At 41.8% G+C, this 24576-nt stretch overlaps 1 protein-coding gene and 1 long non-coding RNA gene across 2 annotated transcripts in view; one reads left to right on the forward strand and one right to left on the reverse strand.

The window, feature by feature from the left end:
- Nucleotides 1-24576, reverse strand: part of ASTN1 (astrotactin 1) — a 469175-nt gene that overhangs the window by 393725 nt on the left and 50874 nt on the right. The window lies entirely within an intron of this gene.
- Nucleotides 17290-22678, forward strand: LOC138798895 (uncharacterized). Its single transcript, XR_011364197.1, has 3 exons — nucleotides 17290-17377; nucleotides 21949-22085; nucleotides 22596-22678. It is a non-coding gene; the product is annotated as an uncharacterized lncRNA (long non-coding RNA).

The following is a 24576-nucleotide window of genomic DNA, read 5'->3' on the forward strand; positions in this document are numbered from 1 at the left end:
CAGAAATATGAGCCGTTCCCAGAGAACGTGTGTTACTGAAGTGCCGCACGCTGATATGGATGGATAGCGGCTTCTGTTCTCTAGGCCCCTATTATATCACCTGAAAGAGGCTCCGCGGGAGTATCAATCAGTGACACAGTGGGGTAGCAGGCAGACAGACCCTTTAAGATGCTAAAGTATACGGGAAACAGTCAGCAGGCAGACCCCATAAGATGCTGGAGTATACAGGAATTAGTCAGCAGGCAGACCCCATAAGATGCTGGAGTATACAGGAAACAGTCAGACCCTCTAAGATGCTGGAGTATACAGGAAACAGTCAGACCCTGTAAGATGCTGGAGTATACAGGAAACAGTCAGACCCCATAAGATGCTGGAGTATACAGGAAACAGTCAGACCCCATAAGATGCTGGAGTATACAGGAAACAGTCAGACCCCATAAGATGCTGGAGTATACAGGAAACAGTCAGACCCCATAAGATGCTGGAGTATACAGGAAACAGTCAGACCCCATAAGATGCTGGAGTATACAGGAAACAGTCAGACCCCATAAGATGCTGGAGTATACAGGAATTAGTCAGCAGGCAGACCCCATAAGATGCTGGAGTATACAGGAATCAGTCAGCAGGCAGACCCTGTAAGATGCTGGAGTATACAGGAAACAGTCAGACCCCATAAGATGCTGGAGTATACAGGAAACAGTCAGACCCCATAAGATGCCAGAGATGGGGTTGATGAGTGTGCACTGTATGATAACACTAGCATTGTACGGAGTGGGGGATGTCGCTCCTTTTCGCACACGTGTGTATTGGCTCCTGATCACATCCATGGACGGGAGGTCCTGACACCATTTAATATCACATCACTATATACACGTCTCATAATGGAATCACTAGAAGGAAGTTTCCTGCAAAGACTTGTATGTTAATAATGACACAGACCAGTCACAAGATGGCACAATTGGACTTCACCTGCAGCAGTTGCCTCTCCTGGGTGCTAACACTCAGATTCCCCCAGGACTTACAGTAGTACAGAACTGTGCAACCAGATGTAGGATGTAATACATGAAAGCCTTATCTATGGATGTATCAATGCAAGAGGTTCGGAGCTCCTGGACACCTAGTGTTCCCGAAGCCGCCACATAGCTTCATGCTGTGCAGCGTCTGTGTTCTGTGATCTGCAGTCTATGGAAATGGCTCCTAAAACTGGACAACACTGTATCTCACTGTCCCTGAAATATCCCTAACTTAAACCCTAATAATATGTCCCTAACACAAACAGGAGGTCTCTAGGATCAGCAGATGATAGCAAGGCTGGTCAGTGCTAAACCAAGGAGCCAATACAAATTAACCTAAAACATAAAGTCCAATACAATTACCCTGAGAGAAACAACAGCTGCTACACTACACAGAAATCAGAACTACACAACACTGAAATCAGGACTACACGACACCGAAATCAGGACTACACGACACAGAAATCAGGACTACACAACACAGAAATCAGGACTACACAACACAAAAACCAGGACTACACGACAACGAAATCAGGACTACACGACACAGAAATCAGGACTACACAACACAGAAACCAGGACTACACAACACAGAAACCAGGACTACATGACACCGAAATCAGGACTACACAACACAGAAACCAGGACTACACGACACCGAAATCAGGACTACACGACACCGAAAAAAGGACTACACAACACTGAAATCAGGACTACACGACACCGAAATCAGGACTACACGACACAGAAATCAGGACAACACGACACAGAAATCAGGACAACGTCACAGAAATCAGGACAACACGTCACAGAAATCAGGACAACATGTCACAGAAATCAGGACTACACAACACAGAAATCAGGACAACATGTCACAGAAATCAGGACTACACAACACAGAAATCAGGACAACATGTCACAGAAATCAGGACTACACGACACAGAAATCAGGACTACACTACACAGAAATCAGGACTACACGACACAGAAATCAGGACTACACTACACAGAAATCAGGACTACACGACACTGAAATCAGGACTACACAAAACAGAAATCAGGACTACACGACACTGAAATCAGGACTACACAACACAGAAATCAGGACTACACAACACTGAAATCAGGACTACACGACACCGAAATCAGGACTACACAACACTGAAATCAGGACTACACGACACCGAAATCAGGACTACACAACACAGAAAACAGGACTACACGACACAGAAATCAGGACCACACGACACAGAAATCAGGACTACACTACACAGAAATCAGGACTACACAACACTGAAATCAGGACTACACAACACAGAAATCAGGACTACACGACACTGAAATCAGGACTACACGACACCGAAATCAGGACTACACTACACAGAAATCAGGACTACACTACACAGAAATCAGGACTATACGACACAGAAAACAGGACTACACGACACAGAAATCAGGACTACACGACACAGAAATCAGGACTACACGACACAGAAATCAGGACAACATGTCACAGAAATCAGGACAACATGTCACAAAAATCAGGACTACACAACACAGAAATCAGGACTACACAACACAGAAATCAGGACTACACAAAAAGGAACCAAGAACATCGGGACTGAACTGGTACCAAACTAGATCAGAACGAAGTACTGGACAGATATAAGAAATGAGTATACATGTAATAAGGATAAGCTATAATCCGCACCACCCTGCAAAAGTCAGGGATATTTATAAAGAGGCTGATCAATCAGAAACTGAGCAGTAAGACCAGCTGATCCAGACTATTCGATTGGACATGAAGATGATGATATGGCGGTATGATCTGTGCTATTGCTGATCTGTGTGACATCAGATCGGGCCCTTCTGGATAGTTCCCTATTTTCCATGTTATGTACAATGACCTCCCAATGTGTTTGCCGCGTGTCTCCATGAGTCTCCATCGTGAATGAGGGACCGTCTAGTCCCAGCACTGGTGGGGGGTCCCTCCACATTGATGACAGATCCTCTCAGAATACTATAGATGTCTCCCTGCCTCCCCGAGCAATGATCCGCGACGGCCGAGGGGAGAATTATTTGCGCACATCCTCGCTGGATGGATTGGATACATAAGGTACATGGATCATCTCATCTCTATGGACGAGGATACGGAAACAAACGTATCATTAGCAGAACAAACCTGGAGACCCCAGTGTAGTGGTGATACAGTGAGACCCCAGGGTTGTACGCCTGATACCACGGTCGCCTCTTTACGCCCCCATAAATATCTCATTACTTTTGATGGGCGGCATCTTCTCTGATCATCTGAAGGGTATAAGAATTTCCTCCCATCCTCCGTCTATTGGAGGGGGGGGGGATCTGAAGTGACAGCTTTGATTTTGCTGACATTCTCAGCTGTCTAGCAGCGTCCTCCATTGGGATTAGCATGCATGTTAGCCCGGGCTGGATGGGCATGATAGTGGAGTGTTTATCCCAACCACCGTGTATTTCCCGTCTCTGCCATTGTTATAATGTACCTGCCAGAATGTTTGCTCTGGGACAATGTGTATTGCTGAGTACTATGATAATATGATAATCTATCTGTACAATGTGTATTGCTGAGTACTATGATAATCTATCTGGACAATGTATATTGCTGAGTACTATGATTATCTATCTGGGACAATGTGTATTACTGAGTACTATGATAATCTATCTGGACAATGTGTATTACTGAGTACTATGATAATCTATCTGGACAATGTGTATTACTGAGTACTATGATAATCTATCTGGACAATGTGTATTGCTGAGTACTATGATAATCTATCTGGACAATGTATATTACTGAGTACTATGATAATATGATAATCTATCTGGACAATGTGTATTACTGAGTACTATGATAATCTATCTGGACAATGTATATTACTGAGTACTATGATAATCTGGCTGGGACAATGTGTATTACTGAGTACTATGATAATCTATCTGGGACAATGTATATTACTGAGTACTATGATAATCTATCTGGACAATGTGTATTACTGAGTACTATGATAATATGATTATCTATCTGGACAATGTATATTGCTGAGTACTATGATAATCTATCTGGACAATGTATATTGCTGAGTACTATGATAATCTATCTGGACAATGTGTATTACTAAGTACTATGATAATCTATCTGGACAATGTATATTGCTGAGTACTATGATAATATGATAATCTATCTGGACAATGTATATTGCTGAGTACTATGATAATATGATAATCTATGTGGACAATGTGTATTACTGAGTACTATCATAATCTATCTGGACAATGTATATTGCTGAGTACTATGATAATATGATAATCTATCTGGACAATGTATATTGCTGAGTACTATGATAATATGATAATCTATCTGGACAATGTGTATTACTGAGTACTATGATAATCTATCTGGACAATGTATATTGCTGAGTACTATGATAATCTATCTGGACAATGTATATTGCTGAGTACTATGATAATCTATCTGGACAATGTGTATTGCTGAGTACTATGATAATCTATCTGGACAATGTGTATTGCTGAGTACTATGATAATCTATCTGGACAATGTGTATTGCTGAGTACTATGATAATATGATAATCTATCTGGACAATGTATATTGCTGAGTACTATGATAATCTATCTGGACAATGTGTATTGCTGAGTACTATGATAATCTATCTGGACAATGTGTATTGCTGAGTACTATGATAATCTATCTGGACAATGTATATTGCTGAGTACTATGATAATCTATCTGGACAATGTGTATTACTGAGTACTATGATAATCTATCTGGACAATGTGTATTGCTGAGTACTATGATAATCTATCTGGACAATGTATATTGCTGAGTACTATGATAATCTATCTGGACAATGTATATTGCTGAGTACTATGATAATCTATCTGGACAATGTGTATTACTGAGTACTATGATAATCTATCTGGACAATGTATATTGCTGAGTACTATGATAATCTATCTGGACAATGTGTATTACTGAGTACTATGATAATCTATCTGGACAATGTGTATTACTGAGTACTATGATAATCTATCTGGACAATGTGTATTACTGAGTACTATGATAATCTATCTGGACAATGTATATTGCTGAGTACTATGATAATCTATCTGGACAATGTATATTGCTGAGTACTATGATATTCTATCTGGGACAATGTGTATTGCTGAGTACTATGATAATCTATCTGGACAATGTGTATTGCTGAGTACTATGATAATCTATCTGGACAATGTATATTGCTGAGTACTATGATAATCTATCTGGGACAATGTGTATTGCTGAGTACTATGATAATCTATCTGGACAATGTGTATTGCTGAGTACTATGATAATCTATCTGGACAATGTGTATTGCTGAGTACTATGATAATCTATCTGGACAATGTATATTGCTGAGTACTATGATAATCTATCTGGACAATGTGTATTGCTGAGTACTATGATAATCTATCTGGACAATGTGTATTACTGAGTACTATGATAATCTATCTGGACAATGTGTATTGCTGAGTACTATGATAATCTATCTGGACAATGTATATTGCTGAGTACTATGATAATCTATCTGGGACAATGTGTATTGCTGAGTACTATGATAATCTATCTGGACAATGTGTATTGCTGAGTACTATGATAATATGATAATCTATCTGGACAATGTATATTGCTGAGTACTATGATAATCTATCTGGACAATGTGTATTGCTGAGTACTATGATAATCTATCTGGACAATGTGTATTGCTGAGTACTATGATAATCTATCTGGACAATGTGTATTACTGAGTACTATGATAATCTATCTGGACAATGTGTATTGCTGAGTACTATGATAATCTATCTGGACAATGTATATTGCTGAGTACTATGATAATCTATCTGGACAATGTGTATTACTGAGTACTATGATAATCTATCTGGACAATGTGTATTACTGAGTACTATGATAATCTATCTGGACAATGTGTATTACTGAGTACTATGATAATCTATCTGGACAATGTATATTGCTGAGTACTATGATAATCTATCTGGACAATGTATATTGCTGAGTACTATGATATTCTATCTGGGGTAATGTGTATTACTGAGTACTATGATAATCTATCTGGACAATGTGTATTACTGAGTACTATGATAATCTATCTGGACAATGTATATTGCTGAGTACTATGATAATCTATCTGGGACAATGTGTATTGCTGAGTACTATGATAATCTATCTGGACAATGTGTATTGCTGAGTACTATGATAATCTATCTGGACAATGTGTATTGCTGAGTACTATGATAATCTATCTGGACAATGTATATTGCTGAGTACTATGATAATCTATCTGGACAATGTGTATTGCTGAGTACTATGATAATCTATCTGGACAATGTGTATTACTGAGTACTATGATAATCTATCTGGACAATGTATATTGCTGAGTACTATGATAATCTATCTGGACAATGTATATTGCTGAGTACTATGATATTCTATCTGGGGTAATGTGTATTACTGAGTACTATGATAATCTATCTGGACAATGTGTATTGCTGAGTACTATGATAATCTATCTGGACAATGTATATTGCTGAGTACTATGATAATCTATCTGGGACAATGTGTATTGCTGAGTACTATGATAATCTATCTGGACAATGTGTATTGCTGAGTACTATGATAATCTATCTGGGACAATGTGTATTACTGAGTACTATGATAATCTATCTGGGACAATGTGTATTACTGAGTACTATGATAATATGATAATCTATCTGGACAATGTGTATTGCTGAGTACTATGATAATCTATCTGGACAATGTGTATTGCTGAGTACTATGATAATCTATCTGGACAATGTGTATTACTGAGTACTATGATAATCTATCTGGGACAATGTGTATTGCTGAGTACTATGATAATATGATAATCTATCTGGACAATGTGTATTGCTGAGTACTATGATAATCTATCTGGACAATGTGTATTACTGAGTACTATCATAATCTATCTGGACAATGTATATTGCTGAGTACTATGATAATATGATAATCTATCTGGACAATGTATATTGCTGAGTACTATGATAATATGATAATCTATCTGGACAATGTATATTGCTGAGTACTATGATAATATGATAATCTATCTGGACAATGTATATTGCTGAGTACTATGATAATCTATCTGGACAATGTGTATTACTGAGTACTATGATAATCTATCTGGACAATGTATATTGCTGAGTACTATGATAATATGATAATCTATCTGGACAATGTATATTACTGAGTACTATCATAATCTATCTGGACAATGTATATTGCTGAGTACTATGATAATCTATCTGGACAATGTATATTGCTGAGTACTATGATAATCTATCTGGACAATGTATATTGCTGAGTACTATGATAATCTATCTGGACAATGTGTATTACTGAGTACTATCATAATCTATCTGGACAATGTATATTGCTGAGTACTATGATAATATGATAATCTATCTGGACAATGTGTATTACTGAGTACTATGATAATCTATCTGGACAATGTATATTGCTGAGTACTATGATAATCTATCTGGACAATGTATATTGCTGAGTACTATGATAATCTATCTGGACAATGTGTATTACTGAGTACTATGATAATATGATAATCTATCTGGACAATGTATATTGCTGAGTACTATGATAATCTATCTGGACAATGTGTATTACTGAGTACTATGATAATATGATAATCTATCTGGACAATGTATATTGCTGAGTACTATGATAATCTATCTGGACAATGTGTATTACTGAGTACTATGATAATCTATCTGGACAATGTGTATTACTGAGTACTATGATAATCTATCTGGACAATGTGTATTACTGAGTACTATGATAATCTATCTGGACAATGTGTATTACTGAGTACTATGATATTCTATCTGGACAATGTGTATTGCTGAGTACTATGATAATCTATCTGGACAATGTGTATTACTGAGTACTATGATAATCTATGTGGACAATGTGTATTACTGAGTACTATGATAATCTATCTGGACAATGTGTATTACTGAGTACTATGATAATATGATAATCTATCTGGACAATGTATATTACTGAGTACTATGATATTCTATCTGGACAATGTGTATTACTGAGTACTATGATAATCTATCTGGACAATGTGTATTACTGAGTACTATGATATTCTATCTGGACAATGTGTATTGCTGAGTACTATGATAATCTATCTGGACAATGTGTATTACTGAGTACTATGATAATCTATGTGGACAATGTGTATTACTGAGTACTATGATAATCTATCTGGACAATGTGTATTACTGAGTACTATGATAATATGATAATCTATCTGGACAATGTATATTGCTGAGTACTATGATAATCTATCTGGACAATGTGTATTACTGAGTACTATGATAATCTATCTGGACAATGTGTATTGCTGAGTACTATGATAATCTATCTGGACAATGTGTATTACTGAGTACTATGATAATATGATAATCTATCTGGACAATGTATATTACTGAGTACTATGATAATCTATCTGGACAATGTGTATTACTGAGTACTATGATAATCTATCTGGGACAATGTGTATTACTGAGTACTATGATAATCTATCTGGACAATGTGTATTACTGAGTACTATGATAATATGATATTCTATCTGGACAATGTGTATTACTGAGTACTATGATAATCTGGCTGGGACAATGTGTATTACTGAGTACTATGATAATATGATATTCTATCTGGACAATGTGTATTACTGAGTACTATGATAATATGATAATCTATCTGGACAATGTGTATTACTGAGTACTATGATAATCTATCTGGGACAATGTGTATTGCTGAGTACTATGATAATATGATAATCTATCTGGACAATGTGTATTGCTGAGTACTATGATAATCTATCTGGACAATGTATATTGCTGAGTACTATGATAATCTATCTGGACAATGTATATTGCTGAGTACTATGATAATCTATCTGGACAATGTGTATTACTGAGTACTATGATAATCTATCTGGACAATGTGTATTACTGAGTACTATGATAATCTATCTGGACAATGTGTATTGCTGAGTACTATGATAATCTGGCTGGGACAATGTGTATTGCTGAGTACTATGATAATCTATCTGGGACAATGTGTATTACTGAGTACTATGATAATCTATCTGGACAATGTGTATTGCTGAGTACTATGATAATCTATCTGGACAATGTGTATTACTGAGTACTATGATAATCTGGCTGGGACAATGTGTATTACTGAGTACTATGATAATATGATATTCTATCTGGACAATGTGTATTACTGAGTACTATGATAATATGATAATCTATCTGGACAATGTGTATTGCTGAGTACTATGATAATCTATCTGGACAATGTATATTGCTGAGTACTATGATAATCTATCTGGACAATGTATATTGCTGAGTACTATGATAATCTATCTGGACAATGTGTATTACTGAGTACTATGATAATCTATCTGGACAATGTGTATTACTGAGTACTATGATAATCTATCTGGACAATGTGTATTACTGAGTACTATGATAATCTATCTGGACAATGTGTATTACTGAGTACTATGATAATCTATCTGGACAATGTATATTGCTGAGTACTATGATAATCTATCTGGACAATGTGTATTACTGAGTACTATGATAATCTATCTGGACAATGTGTGTTACTGAGTACTATGATAATCTTTCTGGACAATGTGTATTGCTGAGTACTATGATAATCTATCTGGACAATGTGTATTACTGAGTACTATGATATTCTATCTGGGACAATGTATATTGCTAAGTACTATGATAATCTATCTGGGACAATGTATATTGCTGAGTACTATGATAATCTATCTGGGACAATGTATATTGCTAAGTACTATGATAATCTATCTGGGACAATGTATATTGCTGAGTACTATGATAATCTATCTGGACAATGTGTATTGCTGAGTACTATGATAATCTATCTGGACAATGTATATTGCTGAGTACTATGATAATATGATAATCTATCTGGACAATGTGTATTACTGAGTACTATGATAATCTATCTGGACAATGTGTATTACTGAGTACTATGATAATCTATCTGGACAATGTGTATTGCTGAGTACTATGATAATCTATCTGGACAATGTGTATTGCTGAGTACTATGATAATCTATCTGGACAATGTGTATTACTGAGTACTATGATAATCTATCTGGACAATGTGTATTACTGAGTACTATGATAATATGATAATCTATCTGGACAATGTGTATTACTGAGTACTATGATAATCTATCTGGACAATGTGTATTGCTGAGTACTATGATAATGTATCTGGACAATGTGTATTGCTGAGTACTATAATAATCTATCTGGGACAATGTGTATTACTGAGTACTATGATAATCTATCTGGACAATGTGTATTGCTGAGTACTATGATAATCTATCTGGACAATGTATATTGCTGAGTACTATGATAATCTATCTGGACAATGTGTATTACTGAGTACTATGATAATCTATCTGGACAATGTGTATTGCTGAGTACTATGATAATGTATCTGGACAATGTGTATTGCTGAGTACTATGATAATCTATCTGGACAATGTGTATTACTGAGTACTATGATAATCTATCTGGACAATGTGTATTGCTGAGTACTATGATAATCCATCTGGACAATGTGTATTACTGAGTACTATGATAATCTATCTGGACAATGTGTATTACTGAGTACTATAATAATCTATCTGGGACAATGTATATTACTGAGTACTATGATAATATGATAATCTATCTGGACAATGTGTATTACTGAGTACTATGATAATCTATCTGGACAATGTGTATTGCTGAGTACTATGATAATCTATCTGGACAATGTGTATTACTGAGTACTATGATAATCTATCTGGGACAATGTATATTGCTGAGTACTATGATAATCTATCTGGACAATGTGTATTACTGAGTACTATGATAATCTATCTGGGACAATGTATATTGCTGAGTACTATGATAATATGATAATCTATCTGGACAATGTGTATTGCTGAGTACTATGATAATATGATAATCTATCTGGACAATGTGTATTACTGAGTACTATGATAATCTATCTGGGACAATGTGTATTACTGAGTACTATGATATTCTAGCTGGGACAATGCGACGTCGTCTCTTATCCCTGCAATACATTCAGCGAGGTGACACATCGAGAGGGAAATCCGGATGTGGGAGATGAATTCCCACAATGATGCAACCTTGCTGCATTCGCGTGTAATTGTTTCCTCTGGGCCGTCCCAGCTCGTCTAGCAACAAACAACACACAGATCCCGCTCCATAGTAACAGCTTATATATATATATATATATATATATATTAGGGCATTACCGATGACTCGGGAAACACTGCGACGCTGATACATTTTGTGCAATTCTCCCATCAGATCTGTAAACCTCACATTACTTCTATCCGTCACAAGAAAACAAAAAAAGACAAATAATAGTACATATATATAATAGAGGCGGCCTCAGAGCAACAAGCGAAATGTGACCAATATTACGGTGCAGAAGACATGTGTGAGGCCGGCGCGCCATTCTTACTCTATGGGGCGTCCGTACATTGACAAGTGCTGAGCTCACCATGCGCTGCCACATTGGCTTACTGTAGTGGTCAGTGACTATTTATTTATTTATTACATTTGGGTCTGACTTTTGGTTTGTCTGTGTGCAATATTGTGCTATACTGCTCTATTTGCCCTTCGTAGTTGGTATGGAGGTTTCTAGACCAGGTAATTGTAGGGGTAGTCTTAAGGTCAGGGTCACCCATTTTGGTGCGGTTGTTCTAGGTCCTGATAGGGTTTTATTGTTTAAATGCCCAATATCCCACTGTACTCTTTAGAGTTACTTATAGAAGGCAGCCCCTGAGGAGTGTGGTCCCTGAAGACTGCCGTCGCTGAGGAGTGCGGACCCTGAGGAGTGCGGCCCATGAAGATGCAGCCCCTGAGGTGTTCAGCCCTTGGTGCCCCATGAGGAGTGCGGCCTCTGGTGACCCCGGCCCCTGGTGACCCCTGAGGAGTGCGGCCCCTGGTGACCCCAGCCCCTGGTGACCCCTCAGGAGTGCGGCCCCTGGTGACCCCTGAGGAGTGCGCTCCTGGTGACCCCTAAGGAGTGCGGCCCCTGGTGACCCCTTAAGAAGTGCGGCCCCAGGTGACCCCTAAGGAGTGCAGCCCCTGGTGACCCCTGAGGAGTGCGCTCCTGGTGACCCCTAAGGAGTGCGGCCCCTGGTTTCCCCTAAGGAGTGCGGCCCCTGGTGACCCCTTGAGGAGTGCGGCCCCTGGTGACCCCTGAGGAGTGCGGCCCCTGGTGACCCCTGAGGAGTGCGGCCCCTGGTGACCCCTGAGGAGTGCGCTCCTGGTGACTCCTAAGGAGTGCGGCCCCTGGTGACCCCTGAGGAGTGCGGCCCCTGGTGACCCCTGAGCAGTGCGGCCCCTCGTGACCCCTGAGGAGTGCGGCCCCTGGTGACCCTGGAGGAATGCGGCCCCTGGTGACCCTGGAGGAGTGCGGCCCCTGGTGACCCCTGAGGAGTGCGGCCCCTGGTGACCCTGGAGGAGTGCGGCCCCTGGTGACCCTGGAGGAGTGCGGCCCCTGGTGACTCCTGAGGAGTGCGGCCCCTGGTGACCCCTGAGGAGTGCGGCCCCTGGTGACCCCTGAGGAGTGTGGCTCCTGGTAACCCCTGAGGAGTGTGGCTCCTGGTGACTCCTAAGGAGTGCGGCCCCTGGTGACCCCTGAGGAGTGCGGCCCCTGGTGACCCTGGAGGAGTGCGGCCCCTGGTGACTCCTGAGGAGTGCGGCCCCTGGTGACCCCTGAGGAGTGCGGCCCCTGGTGACCCCTGAGGAGTGCGGCCCCTGGTGACCCCTGAGGAGTGTGGCTCCTGGTGACTCCTAAGGAGTGCGGCCCCTGGTGACCCCTGAGGAGTGCAGCCCCTGGTGACCCCTGAGGAGTGCGGCCCCTGGTGACCCCTGAGGAGTGCGGCCCCTGGTGACCCCTGAGGAGTGCGGTCCCTGGTGACCCCTGAAGAGTGCGGCCCCTGGTGACCCTGGAGGAGTGCAGCCCCTGGTGACCCTGGAGGAGTGCGGCCCCTGGTGACCCCTGAGGAGTGCGGCCCCTGGTGACCCCTGAGGAGTGCGGCCCCTGGTGACCCCTGAGGAGTGCAGCCCCTGGTGACCCCTGAGGAGTGTGGACCCAGAAGAGTGCGTGTAATAAAGTTGCATTATAAAAGTGTACATGTCACTCAGAAACAGCTGAATATTCAGAGATGTCCGTCTTATATTTCCATGGAATATTTTGATTTCAGAGGGAAATTCCTTTAAATGAGCGTCTGAACATCTCTCCATTATACAGGACCGCGCCAGGGAAATTGTACGTTGTAATCCTTCACAAATATTCTGTTCATTTTCCGCAATGGATAATTTATTTGGAAGATTGTTTGATCATTGTGTAAGAGAAAGCGAGAAGAAGGAAGAATCGCACTGCTGGGTAATAGCGGTGACTGCGCCATTGTATGATTACAGGAGGTGTGAATATAATGGGAGCCGTCTGTGTCAGCGTACGTGGCTCGTAGGGGTGACCGTCCACAGACAAATAGGGATTTGTTAAAAAACAGATTTCCATTAATGATCGTGTTTGATAATAATGGAATAAGCCATAAATGAAGCAATTCAATGTAATCAGGAGAAAGATTCGGGAACTATCAGTAATGGCCGACAGACAAGGGTGCTGGGCTCCGTCTTCACCTTGGCTATTAGTTCAGGTCAGTCTCACCTATGCTAACAGTGAATTAAAGGGGTACTCCAGCCACAATCTTCCTGTGGATCATTCAGGGTCCGACCATTAGGGCCACTCCCCATCCCCAGGACACAGGAAATGTTTGAAAATTGAAAGAACAGTGGCGGCTCATGTGCTGCCCACTCTCTTCATTGCACTGTAACGGGGGTCCTGCCAGCTGGTCTCCCACCAATAAAGTGTTAACTCTCAATCCTGTCGGGGAGGTGTAATAATTTACTTAAAGGGGGACATTCCTTTAAGATGACTTTTCTGGTCCAGTTAGAGCAGTTGTATACAATGAGTATATTCCTCAGTCTCTCCGCCGGGTTCCTGGGGTTCATGTATCGGATGTTACATTAGGATCTGGAGGTCCCTGCTGCTCCCCATCCATCTCAGGTTACTGATGTCACGCAGCTTATCATACTGTACGTTGCAGCCGGGTGTTATTATACCATATTACATACCACAGAAAATCACCGAATCACTGCAAAGCCGAGGCAAAGGTAAAGTATGGCTGCCAGTATGGCCGCCCTGTGGTCTGCAGAACTTCCATCATCATGGTCAACACTAGAACAAATGGAAACTGTAAATAGCGGAACATAAGACAAATCTAGCTGTGATGTGTATGTATGGGATATCGCAAGATTGTAGAAAGAAAAGATGTAAGAGATTGAAGAACAGATGGTACATTGCTTATAGGGACTGATCTATAGGATTTGCTCTACCAACCGAAATTGGAAGCAGGAGTTGGTTGTCGCCTTTGGGAGTCCTGGAAAACATGGATACAGCCATAGTCCATAGTCTGTATCTACCAGGACTTCCTAGGGCTGCATCCAACTTCTTCAATCTCCGCTAATAACATCCTGCATGATCGGCCTTGAACATGCTCCAGTTGCGCTCATCTCTAGTAATAACCTATAGCAGCTATTGCTCCAGAAAGTGGCCTTGACCGACCAATACTTGGACATGTCCGTATGACCTAATAAACATTACAAGATTGTGATCACATCAGAAGAAAGTTAAAGTGACACTGTCCCCCCTTTGTTCATTTTGACATCTCTACACAGGTGTAAAGGGTAAATTTAGTGTTTTTCATACCTTATTTCATATCATATGTCATGGTGCTTGTTCAAGTAAAAAGTGTCCTTTTATCATCTGCAGATTGTATTAAGTGGGCGTGGCCTCGCGGCACTAGCGCCACATAACCCCGCCCACAACTGCACAATTGGCCCCGCCCCCTCGCCGGCCATTGGAACAGGCTGGCCGAAAGGTCTAGACTCCACCCCCTTTACGTTGGGCAACCAATGGGCGTCAAGGGGGCGGGGCCAACCGTGCCGTTGTGGGCGGGGTTATGTGGCGCTAGTGCCGCGAGGCCACGCCCACTTAATACAATCTGCAGTTGATAAAAGGACACTTTTTACTTGAACAAGCACCATGACGTATGATATGAAATAAGATATGAAAAACACAAAATTTACCCTTTACACCTGTGTAGAGATGTCAGAATGCACTAAGGGGGTGACGGTGTCACTTTAAAGAAGTTTTTGAAACTTTTTTGCTTTAGGAAAAACTCATAAATCTTGACCGTAATCTCCATTATGACAAGGAGCGAGTGATATGAGGGACGATATCCTCCTCCTCATGGATACGCGGCTGGTTAATACATTGTTACTGCATAAATGATGGATAATACTGAAGGGGGTTTAGATTTGGGGGATTTCTCACTCTGGTGCCACAATTTAACAGGATTAGCTATAAAAGCCAGATCTTACAAGTAAGTCGGGTCTTAATGGTCGGCTATGGCGCGCTATCGCTATCTGTCAGTACACATGTATGAAGGATCGGAGGAGTCTGTGAAGCGCGGAGAATCCAGCACTAAGTATAGCGGGGATGAGTTTGTTGCCGGTGGTAATTGGCTGCTTATTACAGGTATATTATGTGTTAATCTTATTGTTGTTAATAAAACAGAGCCGCGGATTAGTCGGGAAGTGTTTACATAGGCTTCATTTTCATGCCAGAACGTCGGCTGCTTTAAGTATAAATTGGCATAACCGGCGGCCTAACGCTTCCAAGTCTTGTGATGTAATTACATCTCCGCCATGCAAAGTGTGTCACCAATCTAATCTCCCAGGAATAGGATTTTGTAAGTAAAGAAATATGTCGAGAAAGAAACACTAGAGAGTCAGCGAAGAGGACAGTGCGGAGAAGGGCTGGTGAGATTCATGGGTGGGAGGCTTGGAGCACCTTATTATAGATTGCCGGTTACCATAGCAACACTAAGTCCAAGACAATGGCGCATAAAATCACCTGCATTCCCACCAGGGAAGTTCTGCTGAAGTCGTCTATGGAGTCGCTTGTCCGATGCTAGCACGCATAATTTAGACTTTGGGCTTCATTTACATTGCTGATCCTGAATGAGCACGCGCTTCGGCTTCGAGGATTCTCCACCTGACTTATCTGACTGAAATGAGATTAATATGCTAGAGAAGGACGGAGAGGATTGCCAGGCCAACCTGCCCATTCTCTGTCAGCATTTAAAGGGGCTCTCCTACATTTATTATCTATCGACAAATAGATGATACATGAACAGTTGTGGGTGGTCCTCCTGCTGGGGCTCCCACTGGGGGCAGCTTCTCCGGCATAACCAGCCGAAAGGTGTTTGTGTGGAGCAGTAGTGGAGCATGAACGCTATGGCTGCTTCAATCCCAATGGGACTAACGGTATAATGATAACTAAGGGACTGATCGGCACAATGACCGAAGACCAGAATGAGCTGCCAGTATCCCAGGAGAGCCATATAGGCCAAGTCAGCAGCCGACAGAGGGCTCACCAGGTACACAATGCCAACTGTAATGTTAACATGCACCTCCCTATTGTCCTACAGGGACCGCCCACTGGACTCCGAGGCCCTAGAATAAGGATAAGTGAAAACGACTACATAAAAAGTTCTACTAAATATTTTTTCACAACACTTTATAGCAAATCCTGCTCTGTAACATGATTCATAAAGCTCTGATAACATAATAAATTATACAGATTCCCTGGTGGTGTCATGAAGAAAACGACGTCTAACCTGATGTAATTTATGTCCATTGTCACATGTACAAGCATTTCTGATAATGTCCTGATTAAGAGATAAATAATTACTAATCCCCCATGTGCTGCATCGTTGCCCTTGGTTACGACCCCCGGGGCATCTGCTAGGTTGGGTCACACATGCTCAGTTCAATCACATGATCTGTCCCATTAGTACTGGCAGTTGGTTTTCACATGCAGTAAGGGGGATTGTGGGAAAGTGTCTGGACTGTTGCCTGGCAACCACAGGGTCACAGGTCATAGAGGACACCAGGAAGTGATCAGATACATGGGGAAGTAAAATGGTCCATGGATGGAAGCTACTTTACTAAAAACAGCCCATTTATCCATGTATGTAGGTGGTGCACATCTGATGATTCCTTATTATGACACAGCCCCTTTAAGTATTGATAATTACTGCAACTGCCTAACCGGCCACCGATACAGCATTACTATCTCTAATACTCCATAGTTATAAGGGAATTGACTAGTGACACAGTATTAGATACCTGCTGGGGGAATATTGAGCAAAATCTTATTTTTCATCCTGGAAACTTGTTTGGCTTCTTTGAAAATCCAATATCCGTAAGATCTTCTGTTTTAGCAAGGCTGGATGTGCGAGCAATGCTTATTACAGCCCAGATGGGTCGGCGGGATTCATGAGCAAGCAAAAGTCTCTGCAGATAATTATTCACAACCGATCCCCTCTCTACTCTTTAATTCAAATGTTCAGATTAGTGGAAAAGAAGGTCTCCGAGATTCTTGTAATCAGCCGTCGCCAGCCAGGAAACTTCGCTTGTACAGAAGGACGGCGAAACAGATATAAGAAGCCGGAACCCTGCTGTGAATTTCATCTCCAGCGCGCGGCTCATTTCTGTTTGTGCCTATAGTCACATTCAGTACTTGTTTGTTTTCCTGCTGGAAATGATGTTCTGAAACGCGCTCGCCGCCATTAAAGGAGCACGAGAGCAAGAGAGAAGTTTACTCGTATAAAGGAGTTTCTAATGAAAGTTACAAATAAGCTTTAACAGAGGGAAGAAAGCCGCCCATGCAGTCACTGGCTAGCTTCATACAACAAAGAGCTTCTACATGATCATTTCTGAGATTGGAAAACGTCTTATTTTATACCTGAAACAGTGTCGGTATACGGCGGTATATGCAGCGCTTTAATGTGAATGTGCTGGATCTCCTGGACGTTTTACTGATTACCGACGGATACTGATATGTTCTTTATTGCAATCTGTACGTTTGTATTTAATTATTCTGATTGTATTTTGGGGGCAGATATTCTGCGTGACCTCTACAGTGAATGTATCCCTTTGCTTGCTGTAAATCTCTTTTTATACTACCTGGTTGGCATTGGCGCGCTGATCCCAGAGGCAAAGTTAATTTTTCAAACCGCCACTCGGTTCCCGCCATCTGCGCCCATTCTCATTGTGTAATTCAGCCCGCTCAGTGCACTGCAGGTGGCCCCAGCGCCCCCAGTTTACCAATATTCCCTCCCCTCGGTGACACAGACAGACTTGATTGAGGGGATATCCCCACCCAGGGGAGCGGATATTGGCGCATTGGGCGCAGATGGGGAAAACCTGAGTGGTGGCTTGAAGAATGGACCACACTTCCAGGATCTGTTCTATAAACAGCATTTAGAGATATGCTTTACAGCAAAACCCATGAATATAGACACAATAGACCAGAGCTGATCCTATTCACTTTTACTGGCCACACATAGAGTCCACAGAGCAGTCTTATAAGGTCTCTCTGCACACAGCCCCAGTAGCCACAAACATTCGATAAAGACAGCGGTCACCATGTTCCTGCTCCAGACAGATAATAATAATAATATAATAATAAATTTATTTGTATAGCGCCAGATATCATTCATCGCAGCATGGTCATTTGTTTCATCCCAGCTCAGCTGCAACCATAATACATTTAGGTGGGTCACATGATCCCATGTGTCACCTGGTCAGATCCCCAGTCCAATACATGTATAAACAGGAAATCAGTCTTTTCTGTATATGAACCACAGGATTACAGAACATCACCTATCAGATCCATTCTGGCAGCTCTCAGAACCCTTCACTTCCCATAATGCACTGCCTTCTTTCCCATATATATAACCTGGAATGTACAGAGTATTGCCAAAGATACTATAACTGTCCTATCTAAGGGAACAGGAGTGCAGTGATATAGTAGGTGGTTCCCTACATTGATTCACAATGTCTGTCTCTGCTATCTGCAGTGTACACAATCATATGTGTCTGGTGTATCTTATGAGATGCAGCTGCTCCCCCCCCCCCCCTAAGCTGAAGCTGCATCACCCAGGAATACACTGCAACTCCACATTGTGAGGACTGAAGTGCCCCTACAACGGGCTCAGGGAGAGTTTGGAGAGTCATATCAGACAAGGAAACAATCAAGGTGGCGGAATAGCCAGAGCACCTCAACCAAAATCTATATACACAAGAACCTCAGAATTATTCTTTAATAATAGTAAAATACATACAAAGGCCGGCTCAGCATGATTCCTTAATAATAGTAAAGATACATACCGGAGTGCTTCTATAAACGTCTGTATGTGGTGCTGTAGGAGCATTATACCAGGGGAGGGGGCTGCGCTGCAACACCAGGCAGAATAAAGTTTTTTTTCTTGTTATGCTTCATGGATGAACAGAAACGTGAGTATTTTAAAGCTTCCTTTCAAGTAAGCTACAGTATATAGTGCCGTGAGCGGTCTAGTAGGCTGGAAAGTTCTGACGGTCTCCCTTTATCACCGCTCATTGAACACCTATTTACTAACCCTACTATGATGCACTATTTCTAATGCTGCATTTAAATTGCAAAAATCCATCCCGTGGGCCGAAGTTAATTTTCTAATTGTCTAAATTTATGCAGCTGCTACTTTGCCGCTAATGATTTTCAACCAAATGTGTTTAAAATTCGAATGTCTCATTCCTAACTAGTTTACCTAAATTTTACATCGGCATTAGTCACGGGTTTATGGATCAATACAATTAAATAGACCTCCACTAATCAGCGAGCGTAACGTATTAGCATCCTTAAAGGGAAAGGAGCATCAACCTGACGCTGGCCTCACTTAATCCTGTAGCTAAAGATGTTTGTTTTTGTAAACATTTTCATTGTCTGTATGTAGAGTACAGCGCAGCGTGTACGCTTTATGGCAGCTGCAATGAATGAGAGCCAATGAAAAATCACAAAGAACTTTACTCTAGGGGACCATAGAGTAAGCTTACTGGTTGCAGAACACACAATAGACACAAAAGCTTAATGGTTACAACAAACCTAGATTGCGCACATAAGTAGAACTTTCTCAGCACAACTTTAATGCAATTAATCTACACCTGTCAATCTTATTGTCTCAGAGCACGTGTGACCATCACATAAACCCTGGAAGGAGTGCCTCCTAAATTCCTTCTAATTGACTTAACACAGCTTCCTGACACAATTGTTGCATCAGGGATCATATTAACCCTGGCTACATCTGTATGTACCAGCCTAAATGGTTCAAACCAACCACCTTTTTGTTGTATCGACCAAAGCTGGTGGGTCTCCGAAATTCCATCGGAGGTGTATGGGTGACAAGTATGTTATGATAAAGGCCACAACCACAGACTAGTACATGGTGTATGTGATAGTCGGGGAGCAGGGTCTCCATAGTAAATGAAGCAGGGTGAAGCTACGGTGGGGTTGGAGATAAGGTGGATGGTAGTTGGGGAGATTCTGTTCCATTGGGGTCCACCAGCTTCTGGTTATGTCTCTGTGCTCTAGATTACACCCGCCCTGTGTATCTCATAGCGAAACAAGCATGTAGCTGTATTTTTTTTTCTTCCAAACACAAATTTCCCTGATACAAAAAAAGCCGACTCTTCAATAAAATAGAAGCGGTTATATCTGAAGTGTTACAGCACAAATCTGAAAGGACACAATTTACCAAGTGCCTAAGGTTAATCAAGAATAAATTTGTTTTGTTTTCAGTCAAATCAATTACCACAGATGGGATCTCTAACTGATATACGGAGCGACGGAACGAGAATAATAATGAGATAAATAATAGGGTTTTCTCTCTGCGCGGTCAGATCGGTTTCTTAGGTGACAAGATTGGAACTAGTCGGCAAAATGTGAAGCGCCGGAGCAGGTTGGAAGGGTAGACATTACACATTAGACTGTGGTGGGCTGAATACGGCAATTTTTCTGCCATCAAGCTTGATGGTTTTTTTTTTCCTTGACGGGTATAAAATGCATATCCATTCAGTTCTATAGCATTCTTGTTTGTGTCAGCTAAATGCAAAAGACCTTGCCAAACTTAAAAGGAGAGCTGTCTGCCAGAAGTATGAGCAGCAAATCATAATATGTACTTAGTTGTTGAAATCATTTAGGATTCGCGAGGTCGGCGACGGGAGACAATGCTTCTCACATATAATCGCTGGCAAAGAAAACAAACTCAAAAGTCAGACTTTTATTTATGTCTTTAATGACTAAACCCATTTCTAGCGTCTCTCGTGAGACTGGGCCGACCTGAGGTTCTTGATTAAAATGCACAATTCACCGGCTGGCAGTGGAGCCGTCTGTTTAATAGTCTGAACCGATAGTCAAGACGAGGCGGCCGGATGTTTCCCTAAGAAAACATATATTGTGAGAAAGCAAAACGCCTGCTAATGGCTCTGCTTCTTAGTGGGTTAACAGGATCGGCCGAATCACCTGATCGGTGCACAGATTGGTCTTGTCTCATAACGTCCCTTGGCCATGCAAATTAACATTGCTGGTCAAACAGTGAAATGATGTCAGCGTGAACGAGCATTATACGTCCGGGTAGATTGTGATTCACCGGTGGCTATAGTGGCAAGCGGAAAGGAGACTTAAAGAAGTCCACAATTTTTTTTATCTCTCCCCCGCTGCAGGCTGGCATTACAGACTCTGACTTCTGCCCTCTCTAGCTGCAGGCCAGTTGTCGAAGAGGTCACGTGGGCGCCCACAGGATTTTAATATGGCTGTAGGACCGGACTGAAACCGCGACGCCGAACACCAATCATCATTGGTAAGTATATGTACCAGCCTGCAGCGGGGGAGCGTTAAAAAAAAAGTGGACTGCTTCTTTAAAGCTGAGCTGCAATACCAACACAACTCATGGATAAGGGTGACGCTGTTCTAATCCTCCATCAATGGGTTAAAGTGTAGAAATATTCCCCCTGTAGGAACATGCAGAACCATGCTTTACATACAGTAGGCACCATGTAATACTTATCTGTGGTGGTGCTATGAGGGAAATAGGCCCTTCCGGTCAGGTTACAGTCAGTAGAGCAGGGTTCCAGCATCTTATCGTCTAACAAAACACTATTGTGTAATCTCTCCGGTCACCAGTCCGGTAGCCTACCTGGTTGCTGGTTTCATGGCCGGCCGGTACTCAGTATAAGAACAATAGGTTTTTTTGGACAGATACATAGAGTAGAACAGACAAGAGGGAAACCAAGTTAACCTGATGCAGAAAGAGGCGATGACCATGGAAGAAGAACTAATAGGATTATTATAATTCTCTTTCTGAATTCAGGTGTCCCCGATATGAGAAGACAAGCCCACCAGCCTCCTGGGGATATGTGCTATAATGGAAGGCTTGTTGGATATGGTGGAGGCCAATAGTTTCCTTGTAAGTAATAACTAAATGCTGATATGTAAACCTTTCCCCGAGCAGCGTCTCCCAGTTTCCTCTTATTATCGGTGTCTACGGATAATGATCCGTGGACACCACACTGCCAGCTCTTCCACCATCTGGAAGTAAACCTTCCGTATTTCCTCCTTTCTCAAGCATCAAGCTTGTAAACTGTTTCCAGTATGCAAAAAGAGTCCATATAATCTTGTTTAAGAGTTTTGAAACACAGGGCTAGCCAGATATCCCTCCGGGAATGGCCCAGCCAGGGGGTGGCTCCTGTAGGGAAACCACCAGACAGCTGTTTCAGGGTGTTGGCCCTCATCAGTGCGGAGCAGGATTCTAACTAGGTGGGAGCAAAGCCTAGTAAACAGCTATCTGTGGATGGATACCCCGGGGCAGCTGTCTGTGGATGGATACCCCGGGGCAGCTGTCTGTGGATGGATACCCCGGGGCAGCTGTCTGTGGATGGATACCCCGGGGCAGCTGTCTGTGGATGGATCCACTTAATATGGTGGTTTTGGTGATTTCCCTACAGGAGCCGCCCCTTGGCTGGGTCCTTTCCAGAGGGATATCTGGCTAGTCCACTGTTTTGAGAAGCTGTTTCCAGTGACAGCCAGCAGAATCGTGAATGCAGCTCTGGACTGGTGCACAATGAGAAATGCAATTCATTTACAAAGTCACTGATTGATGTGTCCACAAAGGGGACTCGGCAATCACTAGAGGATATCCCAATAGACCTGCAAAATGCTTTTGGGCTATGTTCAAAAACCGTTGTCGATAGATATATAGATAGATAGGAGATAGATAGATAGATAGGAGATAGATAGATAGATAGGAGATAGGAGATAGATAGATAGATAGAAGATAGATAGATAGGAGATAGATAGGAGATAGATAGATAGATAGCACAGTAGGTTGAATGATAGACATAGAAACAAATGTGTGAGCTTATTGATCAATCTGAATTTACATGTATTTTCTCTGTAATATTTGAGCCAAAGCCGTCTATATATAGGAGACATACACTCCCCAAACTGGTTTTATTTCTTCCCTTATTAGCTGCAAACCAGACACCAATTCTCTGAACAATGGGGGTAAAAGCCAGGAAACTGATTGTACCAACTATGTATCCAACTAAAAGCACCAGCTCTTACTATACCAGTCCCCTACTGTCCCAGTATCCTACTATCCCAGTCAACTACTATCCCAGTCTACTACTATACCAGTCTACTGCTATGCCAGTCTACTACTATGCCAACTATCACAGTATTTGACTATACCAGTCTCCTACTACGCCAGTCTCCTATTACGGCAGTTTCCTACTATGCCAGTCTAATATACCAGTCTCCTTCTATGCCAGTCTCTTACTACAGCAGTTTCCTACTATGCCAGTCTAATATACCAGTCTCCTAATACACCAGTCTCCTATTATTCTAGTCCTCTAATATGCCAGTCTCCTACTATGCCAGTCTCCTAATACACCAGTCTCCTATTATTCTAGTCTTCTAATATGCCAGTCTCCTAATACACCAGTCTCCTATTATTCTAGTCCTCTAATATACCAGTCTCCTAATACACCAGTCTCCTATTATTCTAGTCCTCTAATATGCCAGTCTCCTACTATACCAATCTCCTACCACGCCAGTCTCCTAGTATACCCGTCCCCTACTATACTATAGGAATATCTGCAGCATCAGACTACACAGGTTTGTTTGTAGTCTGTCACCATGGAGATGTATAGGTCTCCATTCTGTATTGGAGCTGTAATCAAGGTTATTTGCAGAGTTTCTTTTATTTATTTGAGCCCATAAAACATGGCTGCCTCTAAAGCATCCTTTTTCAGTAGACATCAGGTACACGAGCCACAGATTTATGAGCTTTT

Source organism: Dendropsophus ebraccatus, chromosome 8, assembly GCF_027789765.1.
Source record: "Dendropsophus ebraccatus isolate aDenEbr1 chromosome 8, aDenEbr1.pat, whole genome shotgun sequence".
Classification (NCBI taxonomy): domain Eukaryota; kingdom Metazoa; phylum Chordata; class Amphibia; order Anura; family Hylidae; genus Dendropsophus; species Dendropsophus ebraccatus.